Below are 6851 nucleotides of genomic sequence, written 5' to 3' on the forward strand. Positions count from 1 at the left end.
CCACCACTGTGGAAAGATGGGGCACAGATCTGGAGTGGGGGTGCTGGACTGAGCCCTTGTGGCCCCCCTGGTGACCTTCTCATAGCCTTGGTTTCCCTTCTGGAAGCTGTGGCTGGCCTGTCTGGGTCAGGGTTGGGGGAAGACGCATGACTTTTCGGCAACAGTGAGCTGCTTTGTGCCAAGCAGCCTGGGGCTCAGCCTAGGCGGGTCCTCACACTTCCCTGCTCTCCATTCTCCGTGGGGCCTGGTGGCCTTCAGTGTCAGCGGCACCTGCCTTCATGAGGGCCCCTTCAAGCCTGGGGACAGTTCCACGGTAGGGCCGCACGCCCTCACCTGTGCCAAGCCACACCCCTGCTCAGAACCCTGGGGTAGATTTGTCACCTGTACCGGTCTAGCACCAGACTCTGACTTCCTTCCCCTCCTCCCAGACTGTCCCCAAGACACCCCCACCCCCCAGGGGAAGACAGCCCTTGCTCTTCCCCCTCTCTGTCATGGTGCATCGAGTGCCCCTCCCTGCCCTCGCAGAGGCCCACCAGGCTCCTGGTTTCTCTTTCAAGTGGAGGGGACAGGAAGCTGGAGGGGACCTGAAGGCCAGAAGGAGACGCAAGCCCCCTCCTGCCTGCTCCAGTGTCCAGGTCAAGGCGAGTAAGCTCCCGGAAACATGAACTCAGCTGCCACAGCACTGGGAGGGGCGGGGACTGTGGTGGACGCGACCCATGACCTCACCTCTTCTGGCTCCGGGGTGCAGCCCTGCCCACTCTGGAGAATTCCATGACTCAGGTAAGAGGGGTGGGGCCTTGCCAAAGTTTCAGAGCCAAGGTCACACCGCCCTGCCCTCTATCGTCCCTGCTGAATCTATAGGAGGAACATAACAGGACCACTTGGCTGAGGGAGCAACCTTGTCAGGAGGACAAAGAAGGGAAGCCAGGAGGGGCCCAGAGGGGATTTTGGGCAGTTTGGGGCCCTGGGGAGTCGGACGGCACAAGCTCCTACCTGATTCAGCCTGCGGGATGGGGAGTCTAGGGAGTAGCTCAGGAAGACAGAGGTTGGGGTGTAGGCCCTGGGCCTCAAGGGCTTCCTTAGCAGATGGGAGGCAAGGCTTAGGGCAGTCAAGTACATTTGCATGGGTTGTGCACTGCTTAACTCCAGGGGGCACCCCACACACAGACTTTGATGTGATGATGACTCCATTCTCTTTTCCACACGCACACTCATGCATGTGCATACACACATACACACACACCATTCACATGGCACCTGGAAAGTGACTTCCCATCAGTGTCCTTCTGTGCACACATTTCTTCTGCCCCGTTTAAAGATGGCAGCGGCGAAGTAAAGGTATGACCGTGGAATGGGCTCCATTAATGAGAGCAACAGGTTTAGAATGGAAGAATGAATTGCCTTTCCTCTGAAACCCCTTTTCCAGGCCTGCTCCACGTTCCCACAGTCAAAATTACTGTCACAGCCCTCACTAGGACTTACTGGGGCCAGCTTGGGGCCCCTGGCCTCCTTTGGCCCAGGCCTTGGCTGAGCAGAGCCACTTTCCAACCCCAGGACTTTTCTCTTGCCTTTGCGCCAGCAGGGCCCTTCCTCATGGTGTCGCCTGTCCAGACTTAGAGGCACAGCCGAAATGTGACCTCGCATGGGGCGGCTACCCTGCACCTTGAAAGGTCTCATGCCAGGACAGAGCCCTGAGGACACAGAGCCCCGGGCCCCGGTACTGTCTCCCTTCCCCTGTACCAGCTATGATTCTGTGTTTGTAGACCGCAGCTGGTAGCCGTTCTGCAGCGGAGGATGGAAATGTCCTCCGGCGTGTCCCCTGGGATCTGGTGCTGCCCCCACCGAGCACCCCACTGGACGGGTAGACCGTCCTGAGTCAACAAATTCACGAGAAAGATACACAAGGGAAGGAACGAGCGTGTCAGAGAACAAGACAGCAGAGTAACTGGCGGGAGGGTCAAGTGGGAGGAGCTTCTTCAGGCAGGGTGGGCGGCGGTCAGAGGACCCAGACAGAGAGCGGCCAGCCCCGGGGACTCGGAGAGGCCGCTGGGAGGCGTTGGGGCCAGCTCTGCATCTGACGGTAGCTCCAGGGAAAGAGGGGTCCAGCTCCCCAGGTCGGAGCTGGAGGATGCTGGGGCTCTGTCCTGAGTGCTAAGTGCTGGTGAGTGTGAGCATGTGTGGATGTGTGTGTGGGAGCAGGGACACTGCCTGGGGCGCCCAGCAGGAGAAGGAAGCAAGTAAAGGGAGTTAAAGGTGAAGGGGTTGAAGTGGGACCACAGTGGGAGCCATTTCCTTCATAGGTGAAGGTCCGAACCCCAGTGCCATGGAACGGGACTGTATTGACCCTTGGGCAGTGCAGGGTCGGGGGCCCTGACCCCCATGAGCTGACAATCTGATTGACTGATTGGTTTTAGAGAGAGCGAGAGCACGAGCAGGTGCAGGTGGGCAGAGCGGAAGCTGACGCAGGGCTCGATCCCACGACCAGAGCTGAAACCGCGAGTTGCACGCCTGACTGTGCCAACCAAGCGCCCCGAAAACCTGTCTGTGGCTTTTGACACCTCCCTACCTAGAGACCTAACTACTTCATAGCGTCCTATTGCTGGAAGCCTTACCGAGAATAGAAACAGTCCACGAGCACATGGTTTGTGTGTCTTCTCACCGTGAAATAAACTGGAGAAAAGAAGTGTTAAGAAAATTCTAAGGAAGAGAAAACACTTACAGTACCGCTCTGTAGAGAATCCTTGTTTAGGTAGACCCGGGAGGGTCAAATCTGTGTTGTTCAAACTGTATTTGGAGATAGGGTTTTTGAAGAAGTAATTAAGGTAAGATTAGGGAGGGCCCGAAGCCAGTATAAGGAGTCCTTAGAAGAAGGGATTAGGGCCTAGACCAGAGCACACACAGAGTGGAGGTCATGTGAGGGAGCACACGGGGAGAAGACCACCATCCGCAAGCCAAGGAAAGAGGGCTCTGGAGAAACCAGTCCTGTGGACACCTTGACCTTGGAATTCCAGCCCCCAGACTGTGAGAAAGTAGATGTCTGTGGCTGAAGCCCCCTAGTCTATAGTATTTATTACGGCAGCCAGAGCACACCAACACATCTGGGTTCAAAGTTGGGTCAGGAGAAGGGGCACGTAAGTGTTGGGGGGTGGGGTGTATGGCCCTGATTTCCCATCTGGCTGCGCTTCCCACCCCCCATCCTAGGCGAGGAGGCCTCCTGCGCTGCCCCCATCAGGCTTGCGCTGAGGCTCAGCCCTCTTCCCCCACCAATTCCTGAAGGAAGGCTCAGCTCCTTTGCAACGCACCCTGAACTGGGGAGCGAGCCTGTTGGCTCTTTCAGAAACACCCCCCAGCCCACACTCGTCCCAGGATACTGAGGCAGCAATGGCCCCCACCCAAGATGCCCAGACATGTGTGTGCACGCGAATACACACACACACACACACACACGCACGCGCGCCAATATGTCATCTATTAAAATTCCAGTTTTACGAACTTGTTTTAAAATTGCCCAAAGGACATGGAAAATAGCCGTGCTTTGAAGATGTGTGCATTTTGGAATGGCCGCCTCAGCTGACATCTGGTTTCCCGGTCCCTGGACCGGGAGGGGGAAGGGGAAGGGGGGAGGCTGGGTCTGGGCTTCCTGCTCTCTGGCGGGGGGCGGGCTGGTGGGAAGGTGTCTGCACCCACCCAGCTGCCCCTCGCTCTGCCAGCACCCGCTCCGGCCCGGGCTCATGCTGATGTGGGGCTCGGGAGGGCGCAGATGGCACCTGGACTTAGGCCTGGGAGGGCCTGGAAGGGCCAGGCCTGGTGCAGCCAGGGGCTGGAGCCCTCGTGTGGGACTCTCCTTCCAGGCTCTCCTCACCCCTACGCACTGGGGAGCACTGCTCGTTGGCTGGCCTTGGTGAAGAAACACCTTTCCCAGCCTCCAGCCCCCGACATCCCTTGCCCCCAGTCCCCCAGCAGCCACTCCCTCCCCAGCACGTGCCTTCTGAGGCCAGCTCTCCCCACAGACGCAGAGTCCGGAAAGAGAGCCGGCAGTCTGGCCCACCCGGGGGCCGGGAGGAAGATGCCTTTTGGCAGGGCACTGCCCCCCGCCCTCCTCCCCAATCCCTGGAGGGCCTCCTGGGGTGGCAGGGCTGTGGTTGGGCCAAGGAAGCCCAGGAAGGGAGAACACGGGACTGGTCTGGTCTGGAATGGCTTCCCGGAGGAGGCTGGATTTAAACTGGGTCAACTGGGCGAGGCCTCATCAGAGGCAGCCAGGACCCATGCTCAGCCTTGGCCACGGGCCCGAGCTCCTTCCACTCCCTCTACCCCCCCACCCATGAGACAGACAGCCCCTGACAAGGTCCTGCCATGCCAGGCTCTGGGCAGAGCTTTCCGGGGCTTAGGGGCTCCCCTGCCCCTCCCCCATCTCTTCAACACTTTCTGGGAAAATTCCTTCCATGCCGCTGTCATCTATGTGAATTCAGGTCAGAACCAACGTTGCTGGCAGCCTGCTGGGGGCACCTGCCTCCACTGAGCCCCCTACCATCCATGAAGCCCCTCTGCCCTGGGCACTTCTTGTCTTTCACCTCCAATGTCTCCCCAGCCCTGGTCCCCACAGGCTGATCCTCCCATTCCAGACCCCAGACCAAGGCCCAGGGCGACCTCGCGACAGGCCTGTGCTGCAGAGATGTAAGCTAGGTAACCAGACTCTCTTCAGGGCAGCCAGGGGACCACTGTGGTCTCTGCTGCGGCAGCAGCGGCCTTCGTGGGAGCTGCATGGGTGGGTATCAGCTTTTGCCGGTGGGACCCCCAGGCCTCAGCCCCTGCCAGGCACCCTTGGTCCCAGGTGCATGTCTCACTTCTCCTGCCCTGCTGTCCCTGAGGGCTTGCAGATGCTGGCATGGCCATAGATGGGCCCCTGGAGCTGCCTGGAAGAGCTTCTGTGTCTATTGAAGTAGGTGCCCAGACAGCGACTCTGGGGGCACCACTGTCATCTAAGCAGCAGGGGCTGGGCTGCCTGGCCGAAAATGACTTCTGAGCCTGGTCTGGAAGGGGGACAGGAACTGGGGGGGGACACAAGGTGGGCACGGCTAGTCCAGGCAGAGAGTGGGAGCAGAGACAACTGGATGAGTAAGGGGCGGTCTTGGGGACTGAAGCTAGAGCTGTCCCCAGGGATCTCCCTTTCCAGCCCTGGCCCCCAGTGTACATAAAATCAATGGTCACCCCGGGCTCCTGGGGGACCATCAGTTCTAAAGCCCCCATGGCCTGGGGTGGGACAGTGCTGAGGCTAATATGATTAAGGCTAGGAGTTCATGAGGCTCTGGGGGCCAGGCTGGGAGCTTGGAGACCCTCCCAGGCTGGGGGCTCCTTCATGTTATCCCCCAAAAGTTCTTGGGTTCCCCAGCCAGGCCGGGTGGGCCCCCTCGGGAGCCAGGCTGGGCTGGGCTGGAAATTGTGCTATGGTGAGGACAGATGTTTCCAGTTTGAGGGCTGGGGTTGTCATAAACTGTTTGTTCCCCCACCAAATCCTGTTTCCTATTAAGCGGACTCTGGGAGATGGGGAAGCCGCCATTCGTTCATGCAGCCTGTGTGTGGGATCCCGGATGAGGACGGGGCTGCAGATATGTGAGGGACCCCCTGCTCCACACCTCCTGTGCTTCCATAGGCCTTTGGCCTGGGAACTGTTCTTGGGGTTCTGACCCGTTTCACCCAACTGCTGGGTCTGAGAGCTGGGACTCAGGAGTCCTGGATGGGGGTTGTTGGGGGCAGCCTGGCTCCGGCCTTTCCCTCTGCCCTGATCATAGCTGATCTGTTGGTTACCTGTCTACTCTGCTTCCCACTCCCTTCTTCCTGTAGGAGCCTGATGTATATTCTGGTATTCCTTCCCGTCCACACAGCTGATCCAGCCTGGCTCCAGATCCCGATTAGTTTGCTGTGATGGTGGATTCCTCTCCTGGCACTGATGGTTTAGGGATGGGGGTGGGAAGCAGGCTTGGGCATGAAAATGTGAGGGGACCTGTGGGAAAGGAGCCCCACTCCCAGGCTGTGCCCTCAATGAGATCATGCCTTGATGCAACACCAGGAACTGGGCAATCCCCTTGTGCCTGTGAGGGGAGCCAGACAGAGGGTGTCAAAAGCTACAGACAGGCAGAGTTGGTGTCCTCAGGATGGTGTTGGGTTGCTGGATTAGTTTTCTCCAGGACTTCCTATCATGCGAAATAATACTAGCTACTCCTTATTACTGCTTATCATGTTTTAGAAACTGTGCCAAATGCTGGTATCATTCAACAGATATTTCCTTTTTTTAATTAAAGATTTTATTTATTTATTTGAGAGAGAGGAGAGAGAATGATAATGGCGAGGGGCAGAGGGAGAGGGACAGAGAGACTCCCCACAGAGCAGGGAATCCCGTGTTGGGACTTAATCCCAGGACCCCGAGATCATGACCTGAGCCAAAGGCAGATGCTTAACTGGCTGAGCCACCCAGGCGCCCCTCAAAAAATATCTCTTTTAAAATTTTATTTTAGTTGGGGAGAGAGAGAAAGCTAATGGTGTTGGCTGTGGGGAGGGACAGAGGGAGAGGGAGAGAATCTCAAGCAGACTCCTTGCCAAGCACAGAGCCCAATGTGGGGCTTGATCTCACAACCCTGACATCATGACCTGAGCCGAGATCAAGAGTTGGACGTTTAACCAGCTGAGCCACCCAGGCACCCCTCTTCAACAAATATTTCTTGGGGCGCCCGGGTGGCTCAGTGGGTTAAGCCTCTGACTTTGGCTCAGGTCATGGTCTCAGGGTCCTGGGATCGAGCCCCGCATCGGGCTCTCTGCTCAGCAGGGAGCCTGCTTCCCTTCCTCTCTCTCTCTGC

Source organism: Mustela putorius, unplaced genomic scaffold (assembly GCF_011764305.1).
Source record: "Mustela putorius furo isolate JIRA1106 unplaced genomic scaffold, ASM1176430v1.1 tig00003858_pilon_pilon_pilon, whole genome shotgun sequence".
Lineage (NCBI taxonomy): Eukaryota > Metazoa > Chordata > Mammalia > Carnivora > Mustelidae > Mustela > Mustela putorius.